Below are 24,536 nucleotides of genomic sequence, written 5' to 3'. Positions count from 1 at the left end.
CAAAAGTGGGCGCTCAGCGGACTGAGCCACCCAGGTGCCCCTATAATTACGTATATATCTTTATACATATACTGATCTTTATATGTTTGTGTGGATATATGTGTATGTTATGTGTTTATGCACACAATGCTGCCTAGAACAATGTTCGCCAAATAGGTAGTGGGATTGGAGGTGATTTTTGTTGTCCTCTTTGTACTTTTCTAGCTTATTTATGATGTGCACGTACTATTTTTAGAAAAGAAAACTGAACTTTTGGGTCAAGGGGGCTGATTAAGTCCTTCTATGATTCTCTCCCCCTCCAAATATCCCATTGCAATGACAAAATGAACATTTTAAGTACTCAGGAAAGCTATCAAAGTAATAATAATAATTACTCTTAGAATTCTGAGGTTTAAAATCTGGCACAAAGTGCTTACCGATTATGATCTCCATTCCCTAGCCATCCTAAAGAGAACCCTTCTTGTGCCCTGGACCCCTCTGCAGTCAGGTGGAGACTGTGGACCTTTTCTCAGCATAATGTCTTTAAATGAATCAACTTCTATGCACAGGATTACAAAGGAAATCATTTATATCAACATACAGTTATCAAAATATTTAAAAAACAAATCTGTCATATAGTGACATATGTGCTTCTATATTAGAAGATTTAGCAGGGTGTCTAATGACTACCATCATTTCAAAGTCATGACGAGCATAAAAGATGTTATGAAATGACTCCAACAATACCATCATGGTAGGAAACTACCTGGTTTCTATTGATGATGAAGTCACAGAAACTGCTAACACTACTACAGTTTGTTGCTTATGTTTGTAAGCGAAGAAAATGCTGCCTTGAACTTAGTGAAAAGAAAGCCCATTTTTCTCTTTCAGCATTATAGACCTCCAAATTTAACAAAATATGTGCGCCCAGAGAGCTTCGCTTAGATCTGTCCCTCTGTTTGGTCTCTTTCGCGTTTACATTGTTCCTCGAATGTACGATGGCCCTTGGCCGCCTGCTCATGGCGGAGGGTGGGACCTAGGCTAAAGGTTACTGAATGCTATGTGGTTGGCAGGGGGTCTCTTCACTGCCAATTTGGTATGACGATTAGGAAGCTCCCAGCGCATGTTTAGGTCCTTCCTCCCGAGCTGGTCAAAGTCCCCAGAGATGGTTCCCCCCGTTTCTTTTTAGGAGAATGTAATTCTCCCTGCCAGCATTCTGGAATCTAGGTCAGGAAAGCAGCCTGTAAGAAGATTGGGTGGGGCATGCCAGGCTTCCATATGTAAACTTTCACTTAATCCCCCTGCTTTCGGGCAGATGTCCCATCTTCCACGACACGTGGTGTTTCCCAGCCCAGATGCCCTCTTGTCATAGTCGACCGCTGTGCCATCCAACACAGCAGCTTCTGCCAGCTACTCACATTTAAATTCATTAAAATAAATAAAATAAACGTTCAGGTCCTTAGTTGCACCAGCCACACATCAAGGGCTCAGTAGCCACATGTAGCTAGTGGCCAGCTACCATATCGGATGGCGGTACACGACCCGTCCGTCACTGCAGAAAGTTCCATTGGACGGTGCCGTTCTAGAGCAGGGGTTGGGATTTTTTTTTTTCCTGTAAAGGGCCGGATAGTAAATATTTTTGGCTCTGCACGCCATATGGCCTCCTTCGCACCTACTTAACTATGTCATGGTAGCGCGAGAACAGCCGTAGACAATACATGGGACCTGCATTGGAATGCATGGCCGCGTTCCCACCAAACTTTATTTATGCACTCTGAAATCTGACTTTCATATCATTTTCACGTGTCACAGAATGTTATTCTGGTTTTGATCTTTTTCCAGCCATTTGCAAATATAGGACTATTCTTAGGACAGGCTGTCCCGAAACAGGCAGCGGGCTAGATTTGGCCTGTGGACCATGGTTTGCAGACCTCTGTCTTTGCGTGTTGCCTTTTCAGAACAATTCCTGTACTGTTATTTTCGTAGGTTCGGGGAGGAAGCAGAGGGTAAGGGGTGTAGTTTTTCTAACCTAGAAGTCTCATTACCTGTTCAGGGCCTGTCTTCCCCCAGTGCCTTAGAACCTGTGAGCACGGAGACCCATCTCTCTTATTCACCATCCTCCACCTAGTGTCCAGTACAATGTTTGACATTGACATTCAATGGAGACCTGCATTAGGCTCTTCATCAATAGAACTCAATGATCAAATGCTCACCAAGCCACCTTCTTTGTATAATTTGGCTTTTCACTTAGATCTGCCTCCGGGAAAGAATGTGCTGGTCACACTGATGAGAGTATTCCAGTCTTCTCAGCAATTATATTTCTTGTTATCAGTGAATACACTGACGTTCCGATTTTCCACATCAGTCCCATGAGCTTGGTAAATGTAACTCCACCTTGGAGAGAAGACATCAGCTTCTAAGCCTGTGTAGAATCAAACAAATCTTGGTTACGGAAGTGGAAGTCTCAATTGAATTTGATAAGAAGACTTGTAAGGAGAGGGGAGGTAATCTGGTAGATATAAGTACTGGGAGGTTTTAAATGCAGGGCTGAAATTGCCTTCCCAGCAAGATAAAGGAGAGAAGGTTGCAGAATGTTAACATTTCCCAGACCATAAGAGGACAATGTGCCAAGGGCATTGTCAGAAACCAAGTGGATGGGGCAACAGGCACAGGTTAAATTAAAAGTATATGTATCCCAAACTCCTGGAAGATAACAGGAGAAAACCTTGGGTCTGGTGATGGCTTTTTAAAAAACATTTATTTATTTTTGATAGAGAGAGAGCACGTGCGGGAGACGGGCAGAGAGGGGTGAGGGGACAGAGGATCTGAAGCGGGCTTTGCTCTGACAATCGTGAGCCCGATGTGGGGCTCGAACTCACAAACCGTGAGATCACGACCTGAGCCGAAATCAGTTGCTCAACTGACTGAGTCAACCAGGCACCCCTGGTGATGGCTTTTTAACTGTTTATTTATTTATTTTGAGAGAGAGAGAGAGTCTGTGCATAAGAGGGGGAGGAGCAGAAAGAGAGAGAGAGAGAGAGACAGAGAGACAGAGAGAATCCCAAGCAGGCTCTGAGCTGTCAGTTCAGAGCCTGACACAGGGCTCAATCCCACCAACCACAAGATTATGACCTGATCCGAAATAAAAAGTCAGATGCTTAACCCACTAAGCCACCCAGGCATTATTTTTTAATGTTTATTTCTTTATTTTGAGAGAGAGAGGGATGATGCCTTTTAGATAGAACACCAATGGCACAATTCATGAAGTAAATCATTGATTAGCTGGACGTCATTAAAATTTAAAACTTCTGCTCTGCAAAAGACAATGCGAAGAGTGTGAGAAGGCAAGTAACAGGTTAGGAGAAAATATTTGCAAAAGACATACTCGATAAAGACCAGGAGCCAAGATATGCAAAGAACTCTTAAAACTGAGCAATAAGAAAACCAATCTGATTAAGAAAGAAATCAAAGACCCTACCAGACACCTCACCAAAGATGATATATAGGGGGCGTCTGGGTGGTTGAGTCAGCTGAGCATCTGGCTCTTGATTTTGGCTCAGGTCATGATCCCAGGGTTGTGGGATTGAGCCTTGTGTCGGGCTCTGTGCTGAGCATGGGACCTGCTTGAGATTCTCTCTCTCTGCCTCTCTCTTCTGCTTGCACTCTCTCTCTCTCTCTTAAAAAGATAAAGATGATATATACATGGCAAATAAGCATGTGAAAATATGTTCCACATTATACATCACTAGGGAAATGCAAAATAAATGCAATGAGACACCACCACTTAATCCTGAGAAGGGCCAAACTCCAGAATATTGACAACACCAGATGTTGGTGAGGACGTGTAACGACAGGAATTCTCATTTGTTGTCAAATACGGTGTCTGGAAAAAATGTCCCTCTTCCTATGTAGTGGCTTTTCACCTCCCAGTCTGCCTGACATCAGATCCCATGACCATGAGTTGTCCGCTTAATTGACTATATTACCTATTTTTGTGCCCTATCCTACCAGAGGTAAGATAAATATGTGAGAGTGATTTGGGCCACAATGGGCCGTGCAGACTTAACAAACACGTCCTAGGTGCCTGTAATCTAGCACGCTCTTTCGCTTGTGTCATCACTCCCGATTTACAGCAGAGGAAACTGAACTGGAACAAGAGGACAGATGAGTTGCTCCATTTATACAGGGTTTGAAAAACAAAGGAATTATGGGGGCACCTGGGTGGCTCAGTTGATTAAGCATCCGACTTCGGCTCAGGTCACAATCTCACGGTTCGTAAGTTCGAGCCCCACGTTGGGATCTGTGCTGGCAGCTCAGAGCTTGGAGCCTGCTTCGGGTTCTGTGTCTCCCTCTCTCTCTCTCTGCCCCTTCCCTGCTCATGCTCTGTCTCTCTCAAAAATAAAATAAAAACATTAAAAAAAAATTTTTTTAAAGAAGTCAAAAGCCAGATAATGCAGTATTTGAAAGTTCTGAAAGAGACTTTTAACCTACAATTCTATTCCCAGCCAAATGGAATCAAGTAGGAGGGTAAATAAAGACATTTTCAGACTTGTGAGGACAGTGAAAGTTTGTCTTTTTAAAAAAAAAAAAAATCTTTGTTAAAGTATGGAGAATACATTAGCATCATGGCTATATTTGCAGGACAGAATATAATAACATTATATTGTGTTATATTTGGGCCTAAGTTAGGATATGCTTGCCTCTGCTGACAAAGCAAATAACCGCCAAACTCTCAGAGGCTTAGGACAATGAAGACTCCCATCTCACTCACACTACACGTTGACTGTATCCTGGTGGGGGTGCTCTGCTCTCCCGGGACTCAGGCTAACGGACGCTCTTCCACGTGGCAGGTGTGGCAGTGGGCAGGAGAGCATGCGTGTCTGTGTATGGGGTGAGAAACTCACACAGTCATTAAATGCTCCAGCCTAGGCTAACAAAGGTCACTCCCTCCCACAACCCATTGGCCAGCACCAGTCACATGGCTACACACAACTAAACGCGGTGGGGGACTTTTGAAATCAGCCAGGCTGACAAAAGATGGAAAACAGAAGCAGGGGGGAAAGATGGCGGGAAAAATACTGCTCATGCCTTCATCTTAGAAAGTGAAATGTCAACTCTGGAAAACAGTATGGAGGTTCCTCAAAAAGTTACAAATAGAACTACCCTATGACCCAGCAATTGCACTACTAGGTATTTATCCAAAGGATACAAAAACGCTGATTCGAAGGGGCACATGCACCCCAGTGTTTACGGCGGCACTATCAACAATAGCCAACGTATGGAAAGAGCCCAAATGTCCCTCGACGGATGAATGGATAAAGAAGATGTGGTATATATATGTATACACACACACACACACACACACACACACACACACACGGGAATAATACTCAGCAATCAAAAAGAATGAAATCTTGCCATTTGCAACAATGTAGATGGAACTAGAATGTATTATGCTAAGCACAATAAGTCAATCAGAGAAAGACAAATATATGATTTCACTCGTATGTGGAATTTAAGAAACAAAACTTATGACCATAGGGGAAGAGAAGGAAAAATAAGATAAAAACAGAGAGGGAGGCAAACCATGAGACTTAAAAAAAAAGTTTAATGTTTATTTATTTTTGAGAGAGAGAGAGACAGAGACAGAGAGAGTGTGTGTGAGCAGGGAAATAACAGAGAGAGAGGAAGACACAGAATTCGAAGCAGGCTCCAGGCTCTGAGCTGTCAGCACAGAGCCCAACGTGGGACTCGAACCCACAAACCGCGAGATCATGACCCGAGCCAAAGTTGGAGGCTCAACTGACTGAGCCACCCAGGCGCTGCAAGAGACTTTATTTTATTTATTTATTTTGAGAGAGACTGAGAGCATGAGTAGAGGAGGGACAGAGGGAGGGAGAGAGACAGAGAGAGAGAGAGAGAGAGAGAGAATCCCAAATAGGCTCTGCACTGTCAGTGTGGAGCCTGATGCAGGGTTCGAATCCAAGAAATCGTGGGATCATGCCCTGAACTGAAACCACGAGTCAGATGCTTAACCGACTGAGCCACTGAGCCACCCCTAAGAGACTCTCAAATATAGAGAACAAACTTAGGGTTGCTGGAAGGGTGGTGGGTGGGGGGACAGACTGAATGGGTGATGGGCATTAAGCAGGGCACTTGCTGGGATGAACACTGGGTGTTGTATGTAAGTGATGAATCACTAAATTCTACCCCTGAAACCAATACTACACTGTACGTTAACTTGAATCTGAATCAAAGAGAGAGAAAGTGAGTTGTCAAAAGGGATTGTCCATGTGATAGAATAAGAAAATAGGGGTGCTGTTTATTGAATTTATGAGGAGAAATGAGAAATACCAATAAATATATAAATAATCAACAGTTGGAGAAAGCACAGAGTATAAGTAAACTTTACAGACAATAAATATTGTCTAGCTATTGTTTATATTTAGGGACATAATCACCTGAAAATCAAAGTGATTAAAAGAGATTGCCCCAACGGAGTTGGGCAATGGGCATGAGAGTTTGCTTTTCATGGGAAACTCTCCTGTGCTGTTTGGTATGTTACCATGTATATGAACGTATTAGCAGGGCTCTCCAGAGAAACTGAACCAATGGATGAAAGATGTTTACAGATAGATATGGAAATGTGTATGTGTACATGTGTGTATACGAGACAAAGAGAGAGATTTATTGCAGGAATTGGCTCACACACCATCTCATATCTGTAGGCTGGAGAACCAGGAAAGCCAGTGCTGGAACATTCCAGTCCAGTCCAAAGGCCCGAGAACCCAGGGAGCAGACGGTCTGAGTGTAAAGACCTGAGAACCAGAAGTGCCAGTGTCCAAGGGCAGGAGAACATGGATGTCCCAGCTCAGGCAGAAAGAGCAAATTCGCCATCAACAGATTGAGCGATCCCTGCCCCTCCCTCCCAACATTGGTGATCTTTACTCAGTCTACTGATTCAGATGCTAATCATTTCCAAATACACCCTCGCAGACATACCCAGAAATAACATTTACCAGCTCTCTGGGCATCCCTTAGCCCAGCCAGGTTGACACATAGAACTCACCATCAGAATGAACTACATTTTGTTTCAAATAACATAGTTTTGGAGGTTGTACATCCCAGTTCACCGTTGGGCAACTCTCCTAGACTTCAGGTCCCTTTTCTATAAAGTGGGGTAAGATTTTATGAGGACTACATGAAATCACGTATGGCAAGAGGCGGGCATAGTGCCTGACACGTAGCACATGCTGGTTACATGGCGACACATCACGGACATCAGGTCCAGACTGACTCTGTGTGCAAGAGATTTGAGCCCTGAGCCTCGATGGAGAAGGTTCTGGGAGACCATCCAAACCACCTGCTTCTGCAGGTTGGGCACGGGTGGCCTGGTCTTATCAGCAGCTACACGAGGAGTCAGTCCCCAGGACCAGGACTAGAACGGCCTCCTGTCTTCCAACCCCAGGCCCTGCTGGCCACCCCTGTGGTCTCTGAATCAGAACTGCATTTGGCCCTGGACATAGAGAAAGAGCCCTTTGGGAGGAAAGGGATCATTTCCTCCGGTGCAAATTGTTTCTTTTTGTGCTGGCAAGTCCAAGGTGTTCTGACAAAGGTCAAAAGTATTTATTTTCTTTAATACTGGAGGGGTCAGAGTGAGTACAGACAAGGATGAGCCAAAGTGGGGAAAGGAGAAAGTGGGGGGGGGGGGGTGTCAACTTTGAGAGCTGAAAAAGCTTCTTATCACAGGCAATGGCTGTTTTGGGGGCACAGACACAACTCCTGGTTTTCTACTAAAAACAGCAGAAATTACAATGAGGGAAAATTAAGAAATCATTAAATACAGACGATGCGGTCAAAGCCACTCTCCCATCTAGTCCTGCCCACCTCCCGATTATCTCTTCCTGCTCCCTACCCACATGTGACACCTGAGCCCTGAGCTTTGCCGCTCTGCTGGGCTACTGACCGCTGCACTCCCCTATGCCATTCCCTCTGACTGGCTCGCCCAACCCCAGTTCCCTGGCTAGTTGGGCCCTTCCTCTAGGACTCAGGTCAGGCGTCCTCTCCTCCTCAAAGACCACCCTGCCAGCTCTTCTTCTGTGTACCCATCACATCACATCTTGGCATCTTGGCATCTTAACACTTATCAAGCTGTGTCGAAATCGCCCAAACTCCCATCTGTCTTTCCAATTGGACTGGAGATCACACACTGGACCCTCAGACTCAGATCTGGCATTCAGAGAGAATTATGTTTTACTTGCTTGGCCTGTACTTTTTTGGGCCCACATGGTGTTTTTAAAAAATTTTTTTGCATTCGTTGCCAAAAATTAAAAATTAAGAGATTGCGCAAAAAAAAATTTTTTTTCAGTTTCTGGCTTCTCTTGAACAAACTGGAAATCCAGTAAGACGGGTGCAGTTCTCCACCCTTGTGGTAGTGGCCCCCTTCAGATAGAGCACTGTTTATTTCTCCACAGTCCCCACCATGCTCTATTGTCTCTGCATTTAAGCCTCATCTCAGAGCCATTTGTCATAACTCTTGCAATATTGTGGGTTTTTTTGTTTTTTTTTGTTTTTTTTTACAGTGGAAGAAGAAAATAAAATATTTCTCTTACCCATGTTCCTTATTCACACCTGGTCCACTTCCCTCATTTATGTCACCAGACTAGACCCTGTAGGCACCTTGGCTTTCCACCCTTGTACCAGGAGCTCCTTGAAAACAAACAAGATGGGGGGGGGGTGCGGTGCCTGGGTGGCTCAGTCGGTTGAGCGTCCGACTTCAGCTCAGGTCATGAACTCACTGATTGTGAGTTCGAACCCCGCATCGGGCTCTGCACTGATGGCTCGGAGCCTTAGAGCCTGCTTCGGATCCTGTGTCTCCTTCTCTCTCTGTTGCTCTCCCGCTTTCTCCCTCTCAAAAACAAATATTTTTTTTTTAATAAAAAAAAAGAAAACAAACAAGATGTTTGTTCATCTCTGTCGCTCCAACAGCAAGCACAGTGCCTGGCTCAGAGTAGGGAACCATGAATGCCACTCTTGCTGTTAGAAGAGAATCCCCCTGAGCCACCCATTCAACAAATTTTACTGAGTCCATCTGTGTGTCCCTTTCCCTAACTTGGTGTTCTCTCTCTTTACCTTCAGAGTCCTGGATCCTCTCGGAATCCCCAAATAATTAAAACTTCTCTGTAGATTCATTGGGTATTTCTCACAAGACCTTGCTCTTAGCAATTACATCAGAGAAGATCGTAAGAACCATTGATCGGTAGTGGTAGTATTTTTATCAGTAATAAATAGTTATCATTTATTGAGAGCTTCCCACGTACCAGGCACTGCATATACATTTCCTCAAACAACAACCCTGTGTGGTGACCTTCAGGAAAGCACATTCATTCACTCACGGTTCTGGAGCAGGTGCAAGAAGACTTGAGGTGGGCAGCCTCTGTCCCAACCACAGAATTGGACTTCTCCCGGGTCCTGGGCTGGTGGCTTCCAGGCATGCCTCCTGGCATGACCAGAAGCCCTCGAAATGACTCCGGTCTGGGGCTCCTGACTCCAGGCCAGCTAACTGTCTCCTCCCAAGCACTTTGACACCTCCTTTATGGATTCTTTCTTCTTTCTCCTACACGGCAGTTTTAACCAGCCCTGGGACCAGTTGTTCTGCCCTCAGATCGATAGCCCTGGGGAAGGCCTGCAGACGGCCTCTAGAAGCACCTCAGCTGCTCCTGCAGAGGGAGCACTGCCTCCTGATTCTGTTCAGTCATATTATGTACTTCTTCTGCTTTATTAAAGCTGCCTCCTTTCCGAACGAGTTGGCACAAGCCCAAATAGCAGTGCCTAAAACTTTTCATTTCAAAATCCAGAATCGTATTTTTCTTCCTTCCTGCCTGCCTCTCTCTCTGTCCCACCCCCCCCCCCCCTCTGTCTTGTTTGCTTCTTAGTCACCATGATGTTTTAGAAGAGATTTAAAGCCACTCTTTGGCTGGAGTAAGTGCTCAGGAAGCACTTAAGACAAAGAGATGAAAGAATAAACGATAGAACAGTCAGCACTTGGTAAATGGTTGATGAAGGAGAATCAAATGAGATAATGCATGGAAAACTGATGTATATAATCTGTCAATGGTGGACCTTGCAACCAAGCTGGACGAGACTGCAGCCTTATCCGCTGGCGCCACCTGCTGGAAACAAGATAGCACAACAGGTCCGTTTCCGCTTTACTCAGGTATGGGGACGGACGCCGGCTTCTGAAAACGCCCGCAAAGGGCTGAGTAAAAAGGGAAGAATACATTTCGGCAAAACCTAGTATGGGCCAGGTAGCATGCTAAGGGCTTCACACTGCTTTCCATGCATTATTTCTCTTCATCCTCTACTATCATTAGAAGAGGCAGATACTATTATTATTGCATCTTTAGAGATGAAAAACCTGAGACTTTCAGAGGTTTACAGCAGATTCACGAAGTCTAAAGCCACATAGCTAGTGGGTATTTGAGATAACACTCGAACCCAGCTCTGTGTGACTTAGGAGCCTTGTGGGTTTGGTTCCTCAGGAATTAAGACCCCAACGGGGAGACGTGCATGCAGCAAGTTTCCTGCAGTGTGCTCTCAAGGTGACAGGTGGAAGGGAAAAGTCAAACTGCAATGCAGCCTCATCAGAGGTCTCAGCTGACGCCCACCCTGCAGGGAGTGGGGAGGAGTAGAGAGGCGGGATGGCAGGGAGGCTGGACCTTGGGGCTCCCACTTCATACAGTCATTGGATGCAGTACTCGGGCTGGGTTGCGCTCTTCAGCCAAGGGCAAGTCCCCAAGAGGGACTCAGTTGAGTACTGTCAGCGGCCAATGCTCCCAGCAGATGGGGGAATGAGTGCCTCAGTATTAGAGCGGAGGATCTGGGCAGCATGCCACAGTGTCCACTACAGAGCCCGGGCACCTATCTTACCTGCATCACTGCTCAAATAAGGGGAACGGCTGGTAGGCAGACAACGTCAGTGTCATAGATAGTGGGAGGGGGATTTAAAGCGTGAAAGTGGTTCTGCCCACCAATCGCTCAATGCGCCTGTGACTCAGGCCATGCCTGCCATCCAGCTGCAATAGCCAATGTACTTTGACCAATTCATACGGAAATACTATATAGATTATTTCATGGGTTCCAAACCATTAATAAAGAAGTAAAATGCAATGTGCAACTAGCTGGACAAGTGAAGTGGTTGGTGATGGATTTCTTGACATCCTCACATAAGAAACAGAAGGACTGGGTGCCACAAACTGACTAATGCATAAATGTAACTGATTTTTTACAAAAAAATCACTTTGTGGTAAATCAAATTGTGTAAAAACATTGCAGTCTTTCCCCCATGCCACCTCCATAGAAGGAGTGGGTTTTTTATGTTGGAGACTGGTGGGCTTGTTCATTCTACTTCCTTAGCTTGGTGGAGAGCAGTGCATGGTTTCCCCCACCCACTGACAATAGACTTGACCACGTATGTGATTTGCTTTTCCCAGTGGGATGTTAGCAGTTTTGACACAAGCAGAGGCTTGCAATGTTGACCTTGCATGGTTAATCTTGCCCTCTTGTGCTTCTGCAATCCCAGAGAACATGGCCTGGCTAGGCTGCTAGTCTAAAGATGAGAGACACCTAGAGCAGATCTTGACCTAGTCTACAGCTTGGAGCCACGCCCAGGCAAGCCCCACTGAGCCCAACCTAGATCAGTCAACCTACAGAAGTATACATGAAAATAAATGATGGTTGTTTTATATTACTGAGATTGGAGATGGCTCGTTATGCAGCAATAGCTGATTGATACATGTTCACAGAGTTGTAGAGGATAACACACATGGATATCTCAAGAATAATTTCAACTGTACATGATCTTTCTTCAAGAACTGTCTTTAGGGGCGCCTGGGTGGCTCAGTCGGTTAAGCGTCCGACTTCAGCTCAGGTCATGATCTCAGTCTGTGAGTTTGAGCCCCACATTGGGCTCTGCGCTGACAGCTCAGAGCCTGGAGCTTGCTTTGGATTCTGTCTCCTTCTCTCCCTGCCCCTCCCCACGTGTGCTCTGTTTCTCTGTCTCTCAAAAATAAATAAATATTTTTTTAATTAAAAAACAAAGAACTGTCTTTAGACTTAATCTCCATGTAGGATGAGACTCAGGTACTTAAACATGGAACAAATTGGGCCACACATTTTTCTTAGCATCTGTGGCAGAGACCATTAAATGTCCCCTAATAAATGTCTCTTTTTCTTCTACAAAGCAATGAGAAGTTCTATCCTATCCAAAATCTGTGTAGGTCCTCCAAAGGGTGACACTAATGTCTACTAGATATGGCCATGAGGATATTGGACAAGGCAGAGTTTTCCAGAGAGAAGAGCCAGGGGTCACAGAGGTCACAGGACAGGGATATTCCTCCCAGATTAGCAGGACCAACTCACCTACCACAAAAAGATGATTTTATAATTCCTGGGATCTGAGTAGTATTTAGAGATCATCTCCCTTGTACCTAGGTACATGGTCCCCCAAATGAGTGTAATCTTCCCAGCTTCCCTTAGAGCCAAGTAGGGCCATGTAGCTGACTTTTGCCCAATAGATATAGGTCAGATAATCACATTGCAGATTCTAGAACCTTTATCAAGAGACAGCTGTGTTGCACCCAATACCTCCACCATCCCCCTGGGGTCTCTGACTCTTTTCCTTTTGGCTTGGATGCAGACATATGTCAGGAGTTGGAGCAGCTATTTTGGAACATGAGGTGAGCTTGGAAATAGCAGCTATGTGCAATGAAGCAACAAGATTAAAGGTGCCTAAGTCCTAGAAGACTTCATGGCACAAATCAATGCCAAACTTCTTGTCTCCAACTTTTTTTTTAATGTTTATTTTTCAGAGAGAGAGAGACAAAGCTTGAGTGGGGGAGGGGCAGAGAGAAAGGGAGACACAGAATCCGAAGCAGGCTTCAGGCTGAGCTGTCAGCACAGAGCCTGACGCAGGGCTCGAACTCATGAATTGCAAGATCGTGACCTGAGCCTGGCATCTCTTTTATTCAGACAAACCTAACCCTAACTGATACAGCATCCAACTATTGACAATTCATAGTCCCAACATTTAATTAGAAGGAAAAAGATCTTTTCTCTGTTGTAACTGTTAGTAGAAACAATAGCACTCTAAAAATGTATATCTGGGGGCACCTGGGTGGCTCAGTCAGTTAAGCGTCGACTTTGGCTCAGGTCATAATCTCGTGGTCTGTGAGTTTGAGCTCTGCATCGGGCTCTGTGCTGACAGCTCAGAGCCCAGAGCCTGCTTTGGGTTCCGTGTCTCATTCTCTCTTTGCCCCTCCCCTGCTTGTGCTCTGTCTCTGTCTTGCAAAAGTAAATACATGTAAAAAAAAAAAAATTAGGGGCGCCTGGGTGGCGCAGTCGGTTAAGCGTCCGACTTCAGCCAGGTCACGATCTCGCGGTCTGTGAGTTCGAGCCCCGCATCGGGCTCTGGGCTGATGGCTCAGAGCCTGGAGCCTGTTTCCGATTCTGTGTCTCCCTCTCTCTCTGCCCCTCCCCCGTTCATGCTCTGTCTCTCTCTGTCCCAAAAATAAATAAACGTTGAAAAAAAAAATTAAAAAAAAAATTAAAAATGTATATCTGGAAGTGGTTCAACATGCTGGAAAAAAAGAGCAGACTGGAGTTGGAACACCCAAGTTCTAAACCCAGCACTGTTGCTGATGAACTGTGTGATCTGCCATTTTCTTTCCACTGGGAAACCGAGGAGTTTGGAATAGGAAGCAGAATCGTCAATAAACATAGGAAAAGATGCTTACCTTCACTAGTAAAAGAGAAATGCAAATTAAAACAAGTAGATACAATTTCACACCAATCAGACTGGCAAAATCAAAAAGCCTAATAATTCCAGGTGCTGATGTAGATATGGGAAAACAGGGATTTTCATACAATGCTGGGGGAACTGTAACTTGGTACCATCAATGAAAATTAATCATTTGTGGTAAAGCTGAAAAACGTGCCTATCTTGTGATGCAGCACCTCGACTTCTAAATATATACCCTGGAGACACTCTCACAAGTGTGTCCCAGGAGATGCTCTAGTATGTTTGCTGCAGCATTGAGGAAACAGCCCATAATCTCAACGTGTGTTACAGAGATAAGTTAGGTAAGTACGTTCTGATATATTCAGGCAATGGAATACTATCACAACAGTGAAAATGAACCATATCTTTGTTCAGGTCTTGAACCCCTAATGCTGAGTGGTAAAAGCAAAGTACACAGTGATACATATGACAAGATGGCATTGATATAAGAAAGTTTAAACCCACAAAGCAATCCTACATATTGTTCCTGGGTATATGCATATGTGATAAAACTATTAAAACAGGGTAGGAAAAGATATGTGACCAATTCCTGACAGTGGGTCCCCCAGGGAAATAAAATGGGGAAGGAAGGAATTTCAACTTTATGTGCAATGTTCCATATCTTGGGTGCCTGGGTAGCTTAGTCTATTCAGCATCTGACTCTTGATTTCGGCTCAGTTCACGGTCTCACAGTTTCAAGCGTTTGAGTCCCACATCGGGCTCCATGCTGACAGTGTGGAGCCTGCTTGGGATTCTCTCTCTCCCTCTCTCTCTCTGCCCCTCCCCCACTCTCTCTCTCCCTCTCTCAAAATAAACATTAAAAAAATCTTTAAAAAAAAAAACAAAGCAATGTTCCATTTCTTTACTATAAAATTAGAAGCAGGGTGCCTGGGTGGCTCAGTCAATTGAAAGTCCAACTTCGGCTCAGGTCATGAGTTTGAGTTCGAGCCCCAAGTTGGGCTTTGTGCTAATAACGAGGAGCCTGCTTTGGATTCTCTGTCTCCCTCTCTCTCTCTGCCCCTCCCCTCCTTTCAAAAATAAACATTAAACAAATAAATAAATACGGGGTGCCTGGGTGGCTCGGTCGGTTAAGCGTCCGACTTCAGCCTAGGTCATGATCTTGTGATTCGTGAGTTTGAACCCGCGTCGGGCTCGGTGCTGATGGCTCGGAGCCTGGAGCCTGCTTCCAGATTCTGTGTCTCCCTTTCTCTCTGCCCCTCCCTTGCTCATGCTCTGTCTCTCTCTGTCTCTCAAAAATAAATAATATTTAAAAAATTTTTTAAAATAAATAAATAAATAAATAAAACTAGAAGCAAAACTGACGAGATTTGTCACATTACTGTCTTAGGATTTTGTGTTTAAACTTTTGAAGTTATAAATGAAAATGAAAGAATCTGAATGAAATGATACCTAAGGTCTCATTCAGCCCTAAATTTATATGCACAAAACACATACGAAGCATGGTACAATATACAAAGAATACATCAGTTGGAGGTCTTTCAGTTATGAGTGACCAACACATACACACACATCACACCGACAACAAAACTGTCTGAAGCAAAAGGCTCATGTTACCAAATACTCATGTGTAGCCTCAGGTAAGGCTTGATCCAGGACTCAAAAGATGCCACCACATCCATTTCTCGGCTTTTCCTCCCCACTGGCCCAGAAACGATTACACAACGGCTGAAGCAGTCTCTGGCTTTACATGTACCCATCACAGAGTCCAGGGAAGAAGAGATCATCTGTGTCCCTGAATTATCAGCACGAGTCCTTGCTAATAATTAGGGCAATGCAAATTAAAAATGCACTTTTTAAAATCGGGGGGCCTGGTGGCTCAATCAGTGAAGGGTCCGACTCTGGCTCAGGTCATGATCTCACTGTTCGTGAGTTTGAGCCCTGCATTGGGCTCTGTGCTGACAGCTCAGAGCCTGGAGCCTGCTTCAGATTCTGTGTCTCCCTCTCTCTCTGCTCCTCCCCCTCTCACTGTCTCCCTCTATCTCAAAAATAAGTAAACATTAAAAAAATGCACTTTTTTTTATCCTATTTTTTTATTCCATTTATTTTTAAAATTTACATCCAAGTTAGTTAGGATATAGTGCAACAATGATTTCAGGAGTAGATTCCTTAGTGCCCCTTACCCCTTTAGCCCATACCCCCTCCCACAACCCCTCCAGTAACCCTCTGTTTGTTCTCCATATTTATGAGTCTCTTCTGTTTTGTCCCCCTCCCTGTTTTTATATTCTTTTTGCTTCCCTTATGTTCATCTGTTTTGTATCTTAAAGTCCTCATATGAGTGAAGTCACATGATATTTGTCTTTCTCTGACTAATTTTGCTTAGCATAATATCCTCTAGTTCCACCCACATAGTTGCAAATGGCAAGATTTCATTCTTTTTGATTGCCGAGTAGTACTCCATTGTGTGTGTGTGTGTGTGTGTGTGTGTGTGTGTGTGTGTGTGTGTGTGTATACCACATCTTCTTTATCTATTCATCCAACTATGGACATTTGGGCTCTTTCTATACTTTGGCTATTGTTGATAGTGCTGCTATAAACATTGGGGTGCGTGTGTCCCTTCGAAACAGCACATCTGTATCCCTTGGATAAATACCTAGTAGCACAATTATTGGGTCGTAGGGCAGTTCTATTTTTAATTTTTTGAGGAATCTCCATAATGTTTTCCAGGTAGCTGCACCACTTTTTAAAATAAAAAAAAATATATTAAAAAATGCACTTAAAAGAAATTAATCTGCATCCAACGTGGGACTTAAACTCACAACTCTGAGATCACGAGTCACATGCTCTACCAACTGAGCCAGACAGGTGCCCCCAAAATGCACTTTTAAGTACTATTTTTTGCTTATGATACTGGCAAACAATTAAGTCATTCCTGTACTGTGGGTAGGAGAATGGTGTGGGTATCTTCTATTTGGTCCTCCAGATTGGCTCCCTGTCCTCTCTTCCTCTTCTGTGTCCTAGGGGACAGGCGTGCATCGGCTACAACAATAGATTACCTGGCCCTCTGTCATCTGGTTCAGGTCAGCCCAGTAGAAGATCAGAGGGAAAAGAGTGATTTGAGGCATTTACTCCCTTCACTCCTTGTTTGTGGGTCCATATTGGGCTGGCTTCACCCATCCCTTCACACGACTCTCCTCCCTGTTCTCCTCCCCACTTTCTCACTTTGCTCCTGCTGGCCCAGGAGTGGTGATAGCCCAATTGTTACCAGCCCCGGGGGTACTGTGCTGTTCTTTGTAAACAGTCCTTCTTTATTAAACTCTCTTTGGAATTCTCCTATGAGTGTGCCATATTAGGATACAGAGAGAAAACTGGCATAGAACATCCACTTCTCTGTACCCGCTCTAGACAAAAACTTGCACATATATAAAAAATTAGAGACAATTTACACATTTTCAAACAAGGAAGCTGCTAAATAACTATAGTACATCCATATTATGACATATCATACAACTGTTTAAAAAGGAGATGGATCTATTTCCCTAACACAGGAAGACTTCTAAGACATATTTTTGCACGCAGAAAGTAAGGCTCAGTACCATAATAAATTATATTAAAATGATACCTATTCGTATAGTTTTATGAACCCTATAAAACTACAGGAAAATTGTCACTGCCCCGCCCTGTAGCAGGACTACACATCCCCACCCTACTGAAGTCAGGTTTGGCCATAGGATTTGCTTTGACCATGGAAATGTGAGTGAACATGACAGGATACTTCCAAGCAGAAGCTTTAAAAGCTTCTCCCATTCTTTCTGCTCCCTCTGCCATGAGATAGGCACATCCTGGCTGCCTCTTCACTTATGTCCAGAGAAAACGGCTGAAGCCAACCCATGACAAACATGTAAGGATCAAGAAATAAACCTTTGTTGTGGTAAGGCACTAAGATTTTGAGGATGTTTATTACTGCAGCATAACCTGACCTACCGTGACTAATGCAAGCTGCTATATAATTGCTACTTGGTTACTTTCTGGGGAGGCGAAATGGCACTGGGGGGTGGTGATCACAAGGGACTTTCACTTTTAATCTTTAATATTTTAATTTTCTTACAATGGAAGCATATCCATGCATCACCACGTAATAAAAATATACGATTGAAAATGAATACAGCAGGTGTTTTCTTAAAATTCAGGGCTAAAAAAATATCTTTCTTAAAATACACGCACAAACACCCAACAAATTAATAGTTCTTGTTGCCCAGCTGGCTCTCTGAAGAAACAGACTGAAGGCGGATAGCTCTGTGAACTTTCCAAGGCTAGAGGAAGTACAGTAGCATGACATGCCTTGCCACTTTCCCTGCAGGTAGAAATCTGCAAAACCTACACACGCTGTGAAACTTATTTCTGGTTCAGTTATCATGAAATTGAAATAGACTCATAATCGTTTTTTTTTTTTTTTTAGGTTAATGATGCCTGCCTTTCCAGTGACCTTATTTATATGAGAGCAAAGGTGATTATATGACCAAAATTCAATTCAGAACTCTAGTCTCCTGGCACAGTCAACTCTTATGTGGCTTTTAGTGAGAGCCATGGGAGCTCTGTTTCTGATTACACCTATAGATCTAAGTCCGGAATTCAGCCTTGGTTCCATTAAAACAAAAGCCAAAAGGGGTTGGATGGATATCAAAGACCTCATGTGAGTTGACATGTCGTAGACTACCCCACAATTTCAATTTCTTATTCAAGCCAGACAACAGCTCTCTGATCCTTGAACTCTACTTTTGAAACAAATGTCAACGGCCAGCCTCTACCATCCAGTGCCCAGTCCCCAGCTTCACATGGTCAGGAAGTTACAGTGGCAGCAGGAGTAACAACCCTGACCTCTCAATCACAGCTGTGATGACTTTGAAACAAGAGTTGTCCCTTCCCTCCCTGTCACCCCATCCCTGCCCTCCCCAAGTTGGAAATGCCAGATCTCTCAATGAGTCTACAAGCACCCAATTTCCGATATTAAATTCCTTTCTGCTTAAAATATTTAGAGTGATTTCTGCCTCTGTCTCCTACACAAAATTCTGACTAAATACAGGTTGGAAGATGATATTCAGAAAATAGACCCAAATACACAAACACTAAAGAAAAATAAGAGAGGGAAAAAAAAAACATTATTAGAAAATCATTCCAAGAGTTCAGCTATCTGAATCATTAGGAGTTCCAGAAAGTGAAGACACAGAAAATAGGGAGATGGAGGAAAGACATCATCAAAGAAAGAATTCACAAAAATATCCCAGAGCTGGGGGCATCTGGCTGGCTTAGTCGGCTGAGTGACCAACCCTTGATTTTGGCTCAGGTCATGACCTCACTGGTTGTGAGATCAAGCCCCTCATCAGCCCCTGTGCTGACAGTGCAGAGCCTGCTTAGGATTCTCTTTCTGTCCCTCTCCTGTTCACACTCTCTCTCTCTTTCAAAATAAATAAACATTAAAAAAAAAAAAAAAATCCCAGAGCTGAAGGAAATGGGGTTTCAAATGGAAAGAGATCATTGAGAAATAATTAGACATTATGTACCTCTTCATATGATGCAATAGGAAATACATAACTCCACCTGTAAAATATTCTTGTCAAAAATTGAACTGGAATCTAATACAGGACATTCAAGGTATTGTATCACATTTTAAAAACACCACAAAGGTCCAATCAGACAAATTCAGACTGTGAGACATTCTACAAGATAATTTACCCAGTTTCTTCAACAAATCAATTGTAAAAAAAAAAAAAAAAAAAAAAAAAAAGAAAAAGAAAAAAGAAAGAAAGAAAAAAAAGGAGGAGGAGTAATTGTTACAGATTCAATGAGAATTAGCAACTAAACACAATGGGTAGACCTTGAATCTGGACTTAAGTAGGCCAGTGTAAAAGAAGTCATTTTTGAGACAACGAGGGAATATCAAACATGGACTGTGTGTGTGTTAATTTCCTGAAGTGTGATCATGGAATTGTTATTTCATTATTCATTTTTAAATTCTCATCTGTTAGAACTACATACTAAGGTATCTACAAAGGCAAGGATGTAGTATCTGGGACTTGCTGTAAAATCCTGCTGCTAATAGTAAGAAGGATAGACTGAAGAGTAAAATAAAGCTGGGTGATGGGTATATGGAGATTATTGTACTATTCTCTCAACTTTTGTGTTTGCTTGAAAATTGTCATAATAAAAAGTGAAAGAAAGGAAGAGAGGATGGATGGAGGGAAAAAGGAAAGAAAAGGATGGGTGGGGAAGGGAAGAGGAGGAAGGAAGGAAGGAAGGAAGGAAGGAAGGAAGGAAGGAAGGCAGGCAGGCAAGCCACTGGGTGTCTCAAGGCTGTTAACCATGAAATTTCAGAGTAATAGGAACAAAAAGAAACTTTGGAGAAACAAACTAGGTTCTTACTTTGTACATCCATGTAAGAATGGCTGAAATAAAAAACAAAACAAAAACAACAAGACCTAACAATACCAAATGCTGACATGGATATGAAGCGTCAGGCACTCTCTTTCACTACTGGTGGAAATTGAAAATGGTACAGCCACTTTGGAAGATGGTTGATAATATTTTACAAAGCTAAACATAGGTTTAACATGTGATTTAGCAATCGTGCTCCCGGTATTCACCCAAATGAGCTAAAAACTTATGTCCACACAAACACCCACACAAGGAGGTTTATAGCATTTTTTCTTCTCTCTCTTTTTTTTTAAGCTTATTTATTTTGAGAGAAGGAGAGGAGCAGAGAGAGAGAGGGAGAGAGAGAATCCCAAGCAGGCTCCCCACTCTCTCAGTGCGGGACTCGATCTCAGATCATGCCCTGAGCCAAAACCAAGAGTCAGATGCTTGACTGACTGAGCCACCCAGGGGGCCTGGTTTATAGCAGTTTTATTCTCAACTGTTGGAAACTGAATCGAGATCTCTGTCCCTCAGTAGGTGTATCTGTTTGCTAAGGCTGCTGTAACAAAGCCCCACAAAGTGGATGGCTTCAAACAACCAAATTTATTCTCTCACAGTTCTACAGTTAGAAGTGCAAAAACCTGGTGTCAGCAGGGCCATGCTTACCTGGGACTCTGGGTAAATCCCTTCCTGCCTCTTCCTAGTTTCAGGCAGTGGTTACAAGTCCTTGGTGTTCCTTGGCTTGTGGCTGCCTCACCCCAATCGCTGTCATCACATGGCCTGTTCCTCTTTTTAGAAGGACATCCGTCATATTGGATTAAAGTCCACCCTGATGACTTCATCTTAACTAGATTACACCTGCAAAGGCTTGTCCAGATAAGGCCACAGTTCATAGGTACCAGGGACTAGGACTTCTACATTTCTTTTTGGAAGATGGGAGTTGAGGGGTACCTGGGTGGCTCAGTGGGTTAAGCATCTGCCTTTGGCTCAGGTCATGATCTCATAGTTTGTGGTTTCCAGCCCTGCATTGGGCTCTCTGTTGTCAGTGCAGAACCTGCTTCAGATCTTCTGTCCCCTTCTCTCTCTCTCCCTCCCCCACTCCTGCTATCTCTCTCAAAAAATAAACATTAAAAAAAGTGTTTTGGTTTTTTTTTTTAAAAGGGGGCACCTAGGCAGCTTGGTTCGTTGGGTGTCCAACTTTGGCTCAGGTCATGATCTCACAGCTCTTGACTTCAAGCCCCGTGTCAGGCTCTGTGATGACAGCTCAGAGCCTGGAGCCTGCCTCACATTCTGTGTCTCCCTCTCTTTCTGCCCCTCCCCTGCTCACACACTGTCTCTCTCTCCCTCTCAAAAATAAATAAACATTAAAAAAATTAAAAATAAAATAAAAGACACAAGTCAATCCATAAGCAGGTGAATAGAAAAAATGTGGTATGTTCATACAATGGCGTATTACTCCGTGATAAAAAGAAATGAACCATCAAGCCATAAAACGACATAGAGGGACCTTAAATCATATTGCTTAGTGCAAGAGTCCAGTCAGGAAAGGTGACACTCTTAGGATTCTAACGATAGGACATCTGGAAAAGGCAAAATTAAAACAAAGCGTAAAAGAGAAGTGATTGCCAAGGAATTGGGGTGAAGGCAGGGGGTGAGGGTCAAGTAAGTGAATAGTTGGGTTTTTGTAGGGTTTCTTTTGTCTTTTAAAATTTTTTCATTTTAGCCTAAATGTTATTTACTGGAAAGAGCAGAGAGAGTACAGGCCCTCTAGGGACAGGAAGGAACAAAACAAGGTGCAATTCTGTCTCCTGTTCAGCATCTTCTCTGGCTGGCCCACTGGGCATAAGGCACAGGGGAGTTTTTTGTTTTTTTAATATTTGTTTGTTTGTTTGTTTTTGAGAGACAGAAGAGAGAGAGCACACAGGGGAGAGGCAGAGAGAGAGGGAAACACAGAATCCCAAGCAGGCTCCATGTCATTAGTGCAAAAGCCTGACACTGGGGTTGAAGTCACAAACTGTGAGATCATGATCCGAGCCAAAATCAAGTCAGAAGGACTCTTGATCGCCTGAGCCACCCAGGTGCCCCGGCACAGGGGGGTTTAAGGCAGTGAAACTGTTCTGTAGGAGATAGCAATGGTAGATACAGATATCGTGCATTTGTCAAAATTAATTGAACTGTACAAAATAAATGAGCCCTAATGTAAACTATTGCATTAATAACATATCAATATTGGTACATTGATTGTAACTAATGTACAACACTAGCTTGTTAATGTTAGGGGAAATGGGGAGGGGCAGAGATTGGGTGTATGGGAATACTGTACTTTTTAATCTTTCTGTGAACCTGAAACTGCTCTACACCAATAGCCTATTAATTTAAAAAAAAAAAAAATCCTTTATAGAATCTAAGGCTCAAGTATCTTCCCTTTCAAAAAGTCTTTCCTGCTCTCCCACCAACCCAAGATGGATTGTGCCTTTCTCTCAGGCTCCCAAAATATCCTGGGCTTCATCTGCCACATTGTATTTCAGTATCTGTTTGTGTCTGTCAATAGCTGTGGTTTGTTGACCTCTGGCCTAGAATGCAGAGATGATGAAAGCAGGGAATCCATGCAACCTGTTAGCAGACACTCAAGGTGTGCCTGGCAAAAGGCACTTCGGTTCCCTCAGCGCACTGATGACGTCATTTGGGTATAATTATCATGAGCCCTCTGCCCCACTAAGGCATTTTCTGGATGGGGGCAGAAGCCACAGTCAGATTACATTGCATTATTTCAACCTGAGCCAATCTCTAGATTACTGATCTTTTTTTGGTTTGCCAAAGATGGATCCCCATGGAGAAGTTTTTGCACTGGAAACTCTTCTGGGGTTCAAATCCTGCGGTTTTAACATCAAATCCGTGCTGTTTACATTACACAACACTCTCTTTCAATCTTGCTCATATTAAAAGTGTAGGGGTCACTGGCACAAATGCCTACATGCAGATACATAACTGAGAAAAGCAGACTCAGGTCGGGAGGGGACCCTGGCACTTTGAAAAGTCTCTGACCTAGAATGGACAGCCACTCCTTGGCTTCAGCCCATTGTTGCCACACAGGAATGTGAACGCAGTCCTGCCAGATGGAGTACTGATGCAGATTTCTGTTCACACGGAAATTTCTGTCTTTAAAAAATGTTGGCAACTAACACAAATGGTTTAGAAATACTGGAGCTGGCATATTGGGAGGATAGGGCATCATCCCGCTGAAATGGGGTTTTATCATGGAGGGGAAAGAGCAGGGAAAGGGAGAACCTTGACTGTCACCTGTCACACTCAAGGCGCTTATCAATAGTCTTCCAGGTCTGAGTAACCACCAAAGGATTTAAGCAAGAAAGGGAAGATAAGAATGGCATTTCTTAAAGATCACTTTGGCAGTTGATGGGGGCAGGGCTGAGGGTAGGGTGGTGAGTTAGAAGTCTGTAGCATTCAGCTAAGTAAGGGTAAAGGAGAGATGACAAAGGCCTATTTACTTTGTTCTTTCTCCTACCAGACTGTAAACTCCAAGACAGCAAGGCCCGTCTGTCTCATGCTTGCTCTGTCTCCAGCACAGAGCACAAAGCCTGCTCAGTAAATATTTGTTAAAAGAATGAATGAAAGGGAGGGAGAAGAGGTGAAAGACGTTCTGGAGAACCGAGTTCAATGGGAGTGGGGGCTGTAGAGGCCTGTTTCCTTCCCTTAAGCTTTCCCTAGGAGGCTTGGGAAGGGCGTGTCTCCACGAAGAGATCACAGACCCGCTTCAAAAAAAGAACCAAAGACTTGGCCGGTTCCAGTCCTGGTCCGGGCCACAAAAGAGCAAAATGGCAAGTACCGTAAAGGGCTAAAGGGAAGATTAAGCGAAAATTGAGGGAAAAGCAATTTCTGTCCTTCCCTAGGTCCAGTATTCCCAAAACACATGGCGAAAGGGGACTGACCTCAGCCTCCGACCCGGTGGCGATTCCTTTTTGGGTAGGGAGGGAACTGATGACCCCGGAGACTGTGGTCCTGGTCCTGCCGGGTTCCGAGCCCAAGCAGAGAGCGCAGCACCTGGGGCTCACGCTCGCCCAAGCCCTCACCTCGCCCAGTCCCCAAGTTCCCACACGTTCCCTCCTCCCCCGGCTCCACCCCCTCTTCTCCCACCGCCTCTTTCCGCCCCCATTTCCGTCCCCCTCCGCCCGCCTCCTCCTCGCTCCGCGTCCGCGGCGTCCGGGTCTCCTCTCCCCTTCTCCTCCGTCCGTCAGCGCCCCTCTCGGGCGGCCGGGGCAACCCCGTGGTCCGCTCGCCCAATGAGGAGCCGGCGCAGGGGCGGGGCGGGGCTCGGGCCGGAGCGGAAGTGGTG

At 44.2% G+C, this 24,536-nt stretch overlaps 1 long non-coding RNA gene across 1 annotated transcript; it reads right to left on the bottom strand.

Annotated features, from left to right (window-relative positions):
- Window positions 1-550: 550 nt before the first annotated feature.
- On the bottom strand, window positions 551-24,516 carry LOC123580151. The gene is made up of 2 exons (XR_006703145.1): window positions 24,133-24,516; window positions 551-2,401 (listed from the first exon to the last, which is right to left on the bottom strand). It is a non-coding gene; the product is annotated as an uncharacterized LOC123580151 (long non-coding RNA).
- Window positions 24,517-24,536: the final 20 nt, after the last annotated feature.

Source organism: Leopardus geoffroyi, chromosome A3 (genome assembly GCF_018350155.1).
Source record: "Leopardus geoffroyi isolate Oge1 chromosome A3, O.geoffroyi_Oge1_pat1.0, whole genome shotgun sequence".
In the NCBI taxonomy this organism is placed as follows: Eukaryota; Metazoa; Chordata; class Mammalia; order Carnivora; family Felidae; genus Leopardus; species Leopardus geoffroyi.
Note: the sequence above shows the minus strand (reverse complement) of the source record. Positions and strands in the feature narration are given on the sequence as shown.